The 12706-nt window shown below is 48.5% G+C and overlaps 1 protein-coding gene across 5 annotated transcripts in view; it reads right to left on the reverse strand.

The window, feature by feature from the left end:
- Nucleotides 1–12706, reverse strand: part of RAP1GAP2 (RAP1 GTPase activating protein 2) — a 1085931-nt gene that overhangs the window by 60219 nt on the left and 1013006 nt on the right. The window lies entirely within an intron of this gene.

A 12706-nucleotide genomic window follows, 5' to 3' on the forward strand; every position in this document is an offset into this window, starting at 1 on the left:
TCAGATCAACTTCCATGTGGTCATAAATCAGCTGAAAGGAGCTCAGAAAAAGACAGATCAAAGAGCTACAAACTCTCCCAGCAGAAAACCCCACTGATGGATTCTTAAATAACTCACTATGCAGCCAGCAATAGACAGTGTAAGGCCACGTTCACACGTCCAGTATTTGGTCAGTTTCTTACCTCAGTATTTGTAATCTAAAACCAGGAGGGGGTGATAATACAGAAGTGATGATGTGTGTTTATTATATCATTTCCTCTGATTGTTCCACTCCTGGTTTTGGCTTAAAAATACTAATGTAAAATACTGATGTGAAATACTGACCTAATACTGAATGTGTTACTGTAGCCTAGAGGCGTATTCTTTGGGTGAGTGCTATCTTATGGTTTATGGGATAGCGCTCAGACCAATGTTATTCTATGGGTAGTGTTGATCAGTGTTTTTTATAATACTAATTTGGTATTAAAAAGGAAAAAAATAGCAGCATGCTGCAATTTACAGCACAAATTTGATGGCAAGCACGCATTTAAGTGTATGGGTGCATTGAAATCTTCAGACTGCACTTGGATGACATCAGAGTGCAGTCCAACAGATCTTGTTTTCAGTGTTTCCTTAGGGTACCGTTATACTTAGCGATGCAGCAGCGATCCCGACAACGATATGGATTGCTGGTGCATCGCTAAGTGGTTGCTAGTGAGCTGCCACACAGGCAGATCTCACCAGCGACATAGCAGGGGTCGGGGGTCGCTACTTACCTGTCAGACGAGGCGATCCTGACGTCCTCCCGCCCGTGTCCACACGTCGCTCGTCAGCACCACAGGAAGCCCAGCAGGAAGCTGATGACGAGAAACGGCCCAGGACGTTCTCGCTCGACCAGCAATGAGCAGCGGGGGAGCTGGTCGGGGGTAAGTATCACATGTAGCGATATCGCTAGAAATATCGCTGCTACATCACAAAATCGGTGACGTTACAGCGATATTGCTAGCGATCTCGCTGTATGTAACGGGGGCTTTAGTATTGCACAGGTGATGGAATTATTCTCTGTGCAGGTACTCTAGTTATCAGCTGGGCCATACTAAGGAAATCCTGAGAACATGACCTGTTGGTGGCTCTAGATAAAAATGGTCCCTTATAAGGTGGGCTTCTCAAATAAGGTCCTGTATCTAGGATGCATTTTATATGGTAGATATTAAAACCTGTCACATGAAATCTGATCTGAATACGGAGTGGTCTTCTCACAATCGTGATCCTGTATTTAGATGTATGTGTATGACAGCTGTGCAGTTCCAGCTATCAATGGCTGAAGCTCATAAAACTCTGTTTTTTTAAAAAAAAAAGTTTTCAGCTCACAACAACACTAGAGATATAGTTAAATGGATCAATTATGCAATCAGTAAACTCATTAGTGATGTTTCCAGGAAATTACTACATTGTATTAGGGTACCGTTACACTTAGCGATGCAGCAGCGATCCCGACAACGATATGGATCGCTGGTGCATCGCTAAGTGGTCGCTAGTGAGCTGCCACACAGGCAGATCTCACCAGCGACATCGCAGGGGTGGGGGTCGCTACTTACCTGTCAGACGTGGCGATCCTGACGTCCTCCCGCCCGGCTCCACGCGTCGCTCGTCGTCACAGCAGGAAGCGCCGCGGGAAGTGGCCGATGAGGAATGGTCCAGGACGTTCTCGCGTGACCAGCGATAACCAGCGGGGGAGCCGGTCGGAGGTAAGTATCAGACACAGCGATATCGCTGCTACGTCACAAAATCGGTGACTTTACAGCGATATTGCTAGCGATATCGCAGTGTGTAACGGGGGCTTAGAGCCCCCGTTACACACTGCGATATCGCTAGCAATATCGCTGTAAAGTCACCGATTTTGTGACGTTACAGTGATATTACTAGCGATATCGCTGCATGTGATACTTACCGCCGACCGGCTCCCCCGCTGGTTATCGCTGATCGCGCGAGAAGCTGCTGGACCATTCCTCGTCGTCCACTTCCTGCGGCGCTTCCTGCGGCGCTTCCTGCTGTGACGACGAGCGACGCGTGGAGCCGGGCAGGAGGACGCAGGATCGCCGCGTCTGACAGGTAAGTAGCGATCCCCGTCCCCTGCGATGTCGCTGGTGAGATCTGCCTGAGTGGCAGCTCACTAGCGACCACCCAGCAATTCACCAGCGATCCTGACCGCGTCATATCGCTGGTCAGGATCGCTGGTGAGTCGCTAGGTGTAACGGTACCCTTAGTCCTAGCTTAGTGCACAACATGATTATTGCATTAAACTTATGACTTTAAAATACTCCACTTCAGCGCACAAAGCCTCCAGTCATGGTAGACGGACTAGAGAAGCAGGTCTCCAATTACATGCCTCTTTGAGGTCACTTCTGACACCTATTTGGCAAGCCATGGTGACATCAGCAGCCACATTAGGAGAATGGGGCAAATTAATCAGCTTTTTTATAGTTCTTCTACACTTCAGTTGAAGTATCCGGAAATCCTATGGACAAGTCATAAGTGTCTAAGTAGAGAAACCTGAAAACCAGAGCTTCTCAGGACACCTAAAGCAGGAGAACTTAAGAACTTATGTGAGTAAATTTGACAGGAAAATGCTGGGATGTCGTTAGCTTTGGAGACCTTGGGGCTAAGATTGTACATTGTATTAATATCTAGTTTGAAGTCTACATTGGAGGTATATATCAGGAAGAACTCTGAAATTACTTTATTTTGCTAACTTGTCCACAGGCCCTAATGCATTCAATACATGTCCGGTCTCTTTTGGACCAGTATGTGTCCTCGTACCTGTTTATGGGAGCATTTGGAAGCATGGTCTACTATACTTTACAAATCAGAAAAGTACAGTAAAATGGTCCTCGTCGATAAGAGTCTATGGGCGACCACCCAAACCCACTTGCGTATACTATTATTACCACTCTGTTTCCATAGACGTCAGGTACCTGACATTTGTTGTGTAGATTTTCCTGCTATGAAGAACTATTCCCACAACATTGGAGAACCCAAACCTTGAAACCACCATGGTTGCTTACCGGTAGCCGGTTTTTCCGGAACCCATGACAGCACCACATGAGAGAGGGATCCGCCCCGCCAGGACAGGAACCTACTGAAACATAAGGGGCGGCACCTCTCCCCCGCTTCAGTTGGATTACAGAGCATTTGAGAGGACTTCCCGGTTAGTTACATATTTATCCAAACCACATCACACAAATACACCCGACTATTGTGCACACCCAAATGGTGAAAAAGGGGGGGGATATACGGGTGCTGTCATGGGTTCCGGAAAAACCGGCTACCGGTAAGTAACCATGGTGGTTTTCCCTTCACCCATGACAGCACCACATGAGAGATTCTGGAGACTTCAAACACCTTAGGGAGGGACCACCGCTTGCAGCACCCTTCTACCAAAGGTCAAGTCAGCAGAGGAGGAAAGATTTAGTCTATAGTGTCTAAAGAAAGTTGAGGGTGAGGCCCAGGTAGCGGCCTTACAAATTTGCTCTATTGATACCTCTGCTTTCTCAGCCCAGGAGGTCGCCACGGCTCTGGTGGAATGAGCCTTGATGCCGTCAGTAACCGGGACGCCACTAGCTGAATAGGCTACACTAATGGCCTCCCTAATCCATCGGGCAATAGTCCGCTTTGACACTCCATAACCTTTCCTAGCCCCCTGGAAGGCTACGAATAGGGAATGGGACCTCCTCCACTGGCTGGTTATAGACATATACTCTACTAGGGTTCTTTTAACGTCTAGGCTATGAAATTTCTCCTCCCCTGGGTTTTTCGGATTCTCACAGAAGGAAGGGAGGACAATTTCTTGGTTTCGGTGAAAGTTAGTTACTACTTTCGGCAAGTAAACAGGGTCTGTTCTCATAACCACCCTATCCTGGTATATCTGGGTATATGGTGGGTTGACTGAGAGGGCCTGCAAGTCACTAACTCTACGTGCCAACGTTAGAGCTACCAAAATGATGGTTTTTAGGGTGAGGTTTTTAGTTGAAATCTGCTGTATGAGTTCAAACGGCTCCTTCGTAAGGGCTCCCAGCACCAGATTTAGATCCCATGGAGCTATTTTTGGTAAGGAAACTGGCCTAGATCTGTGGCAAGATTTTATGAACCTGGCTACCCATCTGTTTGCCGCTATATTGCAATTGTATAATGCACCCAGCGCTGAAACCTGTACCTTGAGGGTATTAACCGCCAGGCCTAGCTGTAGACCTGTCTGCAAGAACTCCAAGATGGACTCGATTGGGGGTTCTTGACCTAACGGTTTTCCCAGGAATTGTAGAAATATCTTCCACGTCCTGCCATATATGTTGGTTGTTATTGGTTTTCTACTTTTCATTAGAGTAGTCACCAACCCCGGGGAAAAACCTTTATCTCTCAAAAGTGCCCTCTCAAATTCCACGCCGTCAGATGGAATCCCTTGACTTGTTTGTGGAATATCGGCCCCTGAGCCAATAAATCTGGAATTTCTGGCAGTACCCACGGGTCCGAGAAAGACATTATTTGCAGTAGTGAAAACCACGGTCTTTTTGGCCGGAACGGGGCTATGAGGATTACTCTGGCTTGCTCGTCTCTTATCTTTTTTACCACTGCCGGGATTAACGCTACTGGGGGAAAGGCATAGCTCAGTTTGAACAGCCACGGGATTTGCAGAGCGTCTACTGCCCACGGGTTTTCCCCTGGGTTTAATGAGCAGAACCTCCTCACCTGCCGGTTGTTTTTAGTGGCAAAGAGGTCGATCACTGGCTGCCCCCATAACTGTACTATCTTCTGGAATATTACACGATTTAAGGCCCACTCTCCCTGTTTTAACTTGTTGCGGCTTAGAAAGTCGGCTTGAACATTTTCTGTCCCTTTGATGTGTAGGGCCGTCAGGGAGGTTAGATGTTGTTCTGCTTTGAGAAAGATTCTTTTGGCTTCGTCCATTAGGGAGTTTGACCTTGTCCCTCCCTGGTGGTTGACATACGCCACTGCCACCCTGTTGTCTGACATAATTCGGACATTTTGACCCTGTAGCCTGGGAATGAATGCCCCCAAGGCTCTGTTTACCGCTCTTAACTCTCTTAAGTTGGAGGAAGCCTTCTGCTCTAGGTGACCCCAGGACCCTTGGGCTATTTGTTTTCTCAGGTGTGCCCCCCATCCCAAGGAGCTTGCGTCCGTCAATATTACATCGGACACGGGCCTGTGCCACAAAGTTCCCCCTGCTAAATTTGTGCTGTCTAGCCACCAAGTGAGAGAGTTTTTCCCCTTTTCGGAAAGTTCCAGCTTCCCTTCTAAACGCCCTTTCAATCGTTTCTGGGCTGACAAGATTTCCGCCTGCAGTTGTCGGGTATGAAACTGTGCCCAGTTGACCGCAGGGATACAGGCTGTTAGCATGCCCAACAGGGACATTGCCCTTCTTAGGGTCATGCGTGGTTGTTGTATTGCTGTAAGGGTCATTTCTCTCACTTTCTCTAGTTTTTTCTCTGGCAAGAGACAAACTTGACGGTCGGAGTCCAAGACGAAACCTAGAAATGTTTGTTTCCTTAGGGGTTGAAGTTTTGATTTCTTTAAGTTTACCATCCAACCCAGTCTTTGCAGGGTTTCTGCTATTTTCTCTACTTGATGTGCGCAGTGACGTTCTGAATTGCCAATGACCAAAAAATCGTCCAAGTAAGGCACCATAATCACATTGTGGATTCGAAGGAAAGCTGTCATTTCCACTATTACTTTCGTAAAAATCCTTGGCGCTATGGAGATGCCAAACGGAAGAGCTGTAAATTGAAAGTGCCTGAGGTCGCCCTGGATGTATAGGGCTACCCTCAGGTATTTCTGGTATTCTGGGTGCATCGGGATGTGGTAATAGGCATCCTTCAAATCTATTACGGCCATGAAGCAGTTGTGGTGTAACAGCTTTATGGCCGAAGATACTGATTCCATTTTGAATGTTTGGTTCATGATCCATTGATTGAGGCGCCTGAGATTTATTATCGTTGGGACCTCTATTAGAACTTGTTTCTCCAACAGTCCTAAAATTTCTGTTTCTATGGCTGATTGCTCCCCTGGTTCCTTTCTGACGGGGGTCACCACAAATGAAGCTCTTGGATGCTGGAAAAAAGGGATTTTTAGGCCATTCTTTATAATGCTCAGAATCCAATTGTTGGCCGATATTTTCTCCCATTCTTGAGAAAAGAGCTTCAATCTTCCCCCCACCGGAGGGCTGGCGTCATTGCGGGGATTTTTTGGCGGTTGAGGTAGTTCCCCCAAACATGAACCCTCGTTCTTTTTTCCTCTTGTCGTCCCACCTTTTCCGCTCTCCCGGGGGACGGCCCCGATTGAACTTTCCCCTCCGAAAGGGCGGTCTCCTTTGATCACCCATGAATCTGGGGAAACCCTTCTTTTTATCCCCGGCCTTCTCCAAGATGTCATCCAGGTTTTTCCCAAACAGGAACTGCCCATCACATGGTAACGAGCATAATTTCGCCTTAGATTGAATGTCCCCAGGGCAGCCTTTGAGCCATAACGCCCGTCTTGCGGCGTTCGATAGCCCCGCTGCTCTTGCCGTTAACATCATCGAGTCGGCGGAGGTGTCAGCCAAGAAAGCGGCAGCTCCGTGTAGCAAGTACATTTCTCCTAATATTTTCTCTCTTGGTACCTTGGAGACTAATTTTTCTTCAAGTTGTTGCAACCAGACCATTAATGACCGGGCTGTGCAGGTGCCGGCTATTGCCGGTTTCAGACCCCCTGCCGCTGCCTCCCAAGTGTGCCTTAGGTATGAGTCCGCTTTTTTATCCAAGGGATCTCTCAAAACACCTGAATCCTCCAGGGGCAGGGCCGACTTCTTGGAAGACCTAGACACTGCTGCGTCAATCTTTGGGACCTTGTCCCAGACGTCCGTGTCTTTAGCCTCAAAGGGGTATCTTCGCTTTGAAGAGGAGGGAAGGCTACCTGACTTCTCCGGTTTCTTCCATTCTCTTTCGATTAGGGCCTGAACCTTGTCATTGACCGGAAAGGTATGCTTCTTCCTTTCTTGCAGGCCGCCAAACATTACATCCTCCAGTGATCTCTCTACCTTCTCCTCTTGCAGGCCCATAGTGGACCTGATGGCCTTAAGGAGAGCGTCCGTATCTTCTACGGGAAAGCAAGGTCTGCCCCCCGTATCACTGTCTGAGGATGAAGATGACCCGTGCTCAACTTGATACTCTGAAGAGGAGGAGCCTGACGAGGAACTCGGGGAGGCTTTCCTACTCTTACTCTTCTTTTTTAACAATTTTTTAAGTGAGCCCTGTACCTCAGATTTTATCATCGATCTGAGGTTTGTTGCCAGGCTCGGCACCTCTTCAGCCATAGTCCGCTGGATACAGCTGACACATAAGTCCTTTTGGTAGTCTTTTGCTAAAGGGCTGTGGCATATGGCACATTCTCTATTTTTCTTTTAGCTTATAGCTTTTTTGCCTCCCTAAAAAAAAAAAAAAGACAAGACATAGGAAAGCCTATTATTGTCTAACTTTCACGGAGATCACTCACCACCCAGGAAAGACGGATACCGGGCTCTGGGGCTGCGAAGGAGCGTGCGCTCTGCGCTCTTTTGATCTCGAGGAATCCCTCGATCGGTGACTCGGACGGCTGCTGCTTTTGCCGCTCGAGCGGCTCTTGCGACCAGAAGCTTGCGATGGGGGCAGAGACAATGGGGACGGTGAGCGATCCTCCTGAGACGCCATTGTCGCCCCTGCAGCCGCTTCTGCTCCTTCTTTTATGCGGTGAGTGAGCCCCTCATTACCCCTCCCCCCCGCGACCGCCAGCCGTTTCTCCTGGCCGGCGTCGCACCTGGCGCCATGACCGTCGGGTCTTGATGACGTCAGCGGTCGCGCTCCCACGTCAGACGCCGGTCTCTGCCCCCAGCTTCCCCTGCATGCAGGGGAAGGAACGGGCGCGAGCGCAGGGGGAGGGCGGCACAGGGAGGAACCTCCGAAGGGAGGACATCGGAACGTGCCCGCACGAACCCGGGGCCCGTATGAGGAAAACCCCGGGGACTGCGCTACCAGCTGCCGACGGCCAGCGTCGCAGGTAAGCCAGCCCTGCATTTTTACACGCCGGGACGGCCCTGGGTCTTTTCATCCTGACAGGCACCGCCGCTGTCAGAGGGATTCCTTTCCAGGACAGGAACCCAACTGAAGCGGGGGAGAGGTGCCGCCCCTTATGTTTCAGTAGGTTCCTGTCCTGGCGGGGTGGATCCCTCTCTCATGTGGTGCTGTCATGGGTGAAGGGAAAATAGCATTTCTGGACACTTCAGAAGGAATCCACTTCTCCTAATTTGCTAAAACATATATCCAGAAGAAGACAATCCATAGAAAGACATGAGCGCATTAATGTACTTGTTTGCACGGCATGTGTTTTCATGTATGGACAGCTGGTATTTTAGCATTTTCTGATCCTTTAAATCATCAGGTCAATAAAATGAAGTCTGGCATATGGTTTTCCAATTTGTAGACCATTACACTGTGGCCAGGGACACCTCCTCTCCATTATCTTCATAAAGCAACAGTTCCCACTAACAAACCAGACTGTAATATGCCTGTGTGAGTTTCTGCCCAGCAACCATCCTAATGGGGGAAGTAGCTGTCTTCAAATAATATTTGCACTAGAATATTGTCTGGCTAAAGCCAGCTGCTTCTTGGAAACAATTAACAGTTCTACACCAGCCAATCTGTTCTTCCAAGGATGCCTCACCAAGCAGCACATTCTGTAACTCTTCATATAAACTGGCAATTTATTGTAACAATGCCGCCCCAGAAATACGTTTGTGGAGATCTAAGCGGCTTCTTCTTGTGTGCTCGGGTTTATTGTTTTATTGCTGTAAACCTTATGTGCCACCCACTCCTCCTGTCAGTGCCGGGCCTTATTTCCTCTCAATTGCCATATGTAGAGAAAGAAAATGTACACTGATAAGCAACGCTGTTTTTCCAGGTTTGATGTAACATCCAGTTATGAACAGGCGATGGGCAAAACAGCTGCTTTCGACATGTTAATTCCAGCAATACGTTTATCTGATGCAATGAGCCGATTGTCTGCCTTCAAAATGTCAACGTCTTGAAGTGACTAATAACATAGAAATATAGTAACATAGTTAGTAAGGCCGAAAAAAGCCATTTGTCCATCCAGTTCAGCCTATATTCTGTCAGAATAAATCCCCAGATCTACGTCCTTCTAAAGAACCTAACAATAACTGTAAGATACAATATTGTTACGCTCCAGGAAGACATCCAGGCCTCTCTTGAACCCTTCGACTGAGTTCGCCATCACCACCTCCTCAGGCAGGGAATTCCAGATTCTCACTGCCCTAACAGTAAAGAATCCTCTTCTATGTTGGTGGAAAAACCTTTTCTCCTCCAGACGCAGATAATGCCCCCTTGTGACCGTCACCTTCCTTGGTATAAACAGATCCTCGGAGAGATATTTATATTGTCCACTTACAAACTTATACATGGTTATTAGATCGCCCCTCAGTTGTCTTTTTTCTAGACTAAATAATCCTAATTTTTCTAATATCTCTGGGTATTGTAGTTCCCCCATCCCCTTTATTAATTTTGTTGCCCTCCTTTGTACTCGCTTTAGTTCCATTATATCCTTCCTGAGCACCGGTGCCCAAAACTGTACACAGTACTCTATGTCCGGTCTAACCAGAGATTTCTACAGAGGCAGTATAATGGTATCATCATGTGTATCCAGACCTCTTTTAATGCACCCCATGATCCTGTTTGCCTTGGCAGCTGCTGCCGGGCACTGGCTGCTCCAGGTAAGTTTATCATTAACTAGGATCCCCAAGTCCTTCTCCATGTCAGATTTACCCAGTGGTTTCACGTTCAGTGTGTAATGGTGATATTGATTTCTTAAGTAAATGTTACATCCCTTAACCCAGGGGTCCCCAACCGCCAGTCCGCGGCCCAGCACCGGGCCGTTGCAGTGCCCTTGCCGGTCCGCGGACACAAGGGGAGCCGGGGGGCGGTGCAGCAGCTGATACTCACCCTGCATCCCGTGGCGGCTTCATCCAGCGGCGGCTTCATCCAGCGCTGAGCGGTCACGTGCTACCGCTCATTTAAGGTCATGAATATGGACGCCACTCATCTCCCATAGGCGTGGCATCCATATTCATGGACCTTAATGAGCGGTAGCACGTGACCGCTCCGCACAGGAAGAAGCTGAAGCGCCGCGAGATGCAGGGACGTGCAGCGACGGGAAGGAAGTTCAGCGACGTGAGGGTAAGTATGATGGGGAGGATGGGGGAGCCAAGCGGAGCCATAAATATAAGGGAGGGAGAATGGGAGCGGAGCCATATACACAGGGGAGGGAGAATGGGAGCAGAGCCATATATACAAGGGAGGGAGAGTGGAAGCAGAGCCATATATACAAGGGAGGGAGAGTGGAAGCAGAGCCATATATACAAGGGAGGGAGAGTGGGAGCAGAGCCATATATACAAGGGAGGGAGAGTGGGAGCGGAGCCATATACACAGGGGAGGGAGAATGGGAGCGGAGCCATATATACAAGGGAGGGAGAGTGGGAGCGGAGCCATATATACAAGGGATGGAGAATGGGAGCGGAGCCATATATACAAGGGAGGGAGAATGGGAGCGGAGCCATATACACAGGGGAGGGAGAATGGGAGCAGAGCCATATATACAAGGGAGGGAGAGTGGAAGCAGAGCCATATATACAAGGGAGGGAGAGTGGGAGCAGAGCCATATATACAAGGGAGGGAGAATGGGAGCGGAGCCATATACACAGGGGAGGGAGAATGGGAGCGGAGCCATATATACAAGGGAGGGAGAGTGGGAGCGGAGCCATATATACAAGGGATGGAGAATGGGAGCGGAGCCATATATACAGGGGAGGGAGAGTGGGAGCGGAGCCATATACACAGGGGAGGGAGAATGGGAGCGGATCCATATATACAGGGGAGGGAGAGTGGGAGCGGAGCCATATACACAGGGGAGGGAGAGTGGGAGCGGAGCCATATATATAAGGGAGGGAGAGTGGGAGCGGAGCCATATATACAAGGGAGGGAGAGTGGGAGCGGAGCCATATATACAAGGGAGGGAGAGTGGGAGCGGAGCCATATATACAAGGGAGGGAGAGTGGGAGCGGAGCCATATATACAAGGGAGGGAGAGTGGGAGCGGAGCCATATATACAAGGGAGGGAGAGTGGGAGCGGAGCCATATATACAAGGGAGGGAGAGTGGGAGCGGAGCCATATATACAAGGGAGGGAGAGTGGGAGCGGAGCCATATATATAAGGGAGGGAGAGTGGGAGCGGAGCCATATATACAAGGGAGGGAGAGTGGAAGCCGAGCCATATATACAAGGGAGGGAGAGTGGGAGCGGAGCCATATATACAAGGGAGGCTGGGAGAGTGGGAGCGAAGCCATGTATACAAGGGAGGGAGAGTGGGAGCGGAGCCATGCATACAGGATGGGACAGGGGAGCCATGTATACAGGATAGAAGAGTGGGAGCAGAGCCATGCATACAGGATGGGAGGATGGGAGCGGAGCCATGTATACAGGATGGGAGAGTGGGAGCAGAGCCATGTATACAGGATGGGAGAGTGGGAGCAGAGCCATGTATACAGGATGGGACAGGGGAGCCATGCATACAACAGGGGGAGCCACACAGAGCTGGACGGGGGGGACCATACATACATTTTCTGATGATTAGAAAATAATCAGCATGTACAGTACTCCAGTACAATTGTTCTTAAGTGCTCAATGCTCCATTTCCTTGTAGGTTCCAATCATCATTAGCAGTGACGGTCATCAGTAGAAGTAGCCCAGTGCTCCCACTGAAACAGAGAAACAAGCCCTGTGCTCCCACTCATTCAAAACCTATGGTGAGTTGAGTCACATTAAAAATGTTATAATTAAATGATAAATAGGCACTGCTAAACTACAACCGCGTCCATAGCCCCGCCCCTTATGACCAAAGCCCCGCCCCTGTCACACCTCCATCCCCGCCCTGCCGGGCCATGGAAGAATGGTCTTGGTTCAAGCCGGTCCCTGGTGCAAAAAAGGTTGGGGACCACTGCCTTAACCCTTTCATCAGACTCCTGACAGGTAAACAGCTGGAATGATGTTTATAAACAATACACCCTATTGTACTGCCTTATCCTAAATAACCACAAACTGTCATGTTACACTTAATTCAACCATATAAAATACACTTCTCAACATTGAAATTGCAACACCATGAAAGAAAAGTCTGGGAATTATGGAAATCCCAGAATCGATAGACATATTGTTAATGATAGGAAAATGATGAGAAAAATGGAAACAAAATTTTCAAACCATCTCGATTTATTCAGCATTGCGTATAAGCACCACACGCAGAAGTACACGCACTTACATGCCTTGTCTCCCATCTGAGATGACATTGTCAGCAATTGCAAAGGGAGCTGCCAGCAGAGGATTTTGATGATTTCTGTGCACAAGTTCAATCAGCGAGACGGAACATAGCTGAAATATCCATTAATAACCTCATTGACAGCATCCAAGGCATGTAATTTTGGAGAAACTGTACTAAATAAATGAAGATATTTTGAAAAATGTGTTTCCATTTCATTAACATGTCTATCCATCCTGTGTTTTTCATAACCCCACAAATTTTCCTTCTTGGTGTTGCAATTTCAATGTTAAGGAGTGATGATAATAATCATATTTC

Source organism: Dendrobates tinctorius, unplaced genomic scaffold (genome assembly GCF_039654945.1).
Source record: "Dendrobates tinctorius isolate UK_male_01 unplaced genomic scaffold, ASM3965494v1 ptg000016l, whole genome shotgun sequence".
Lineage (NCBI taxonomy): Eukaryota > Metazoa > Chordata > Amphibia > Anura > Dendrobatidae > Dendrobates > Dendrobates tinctorius.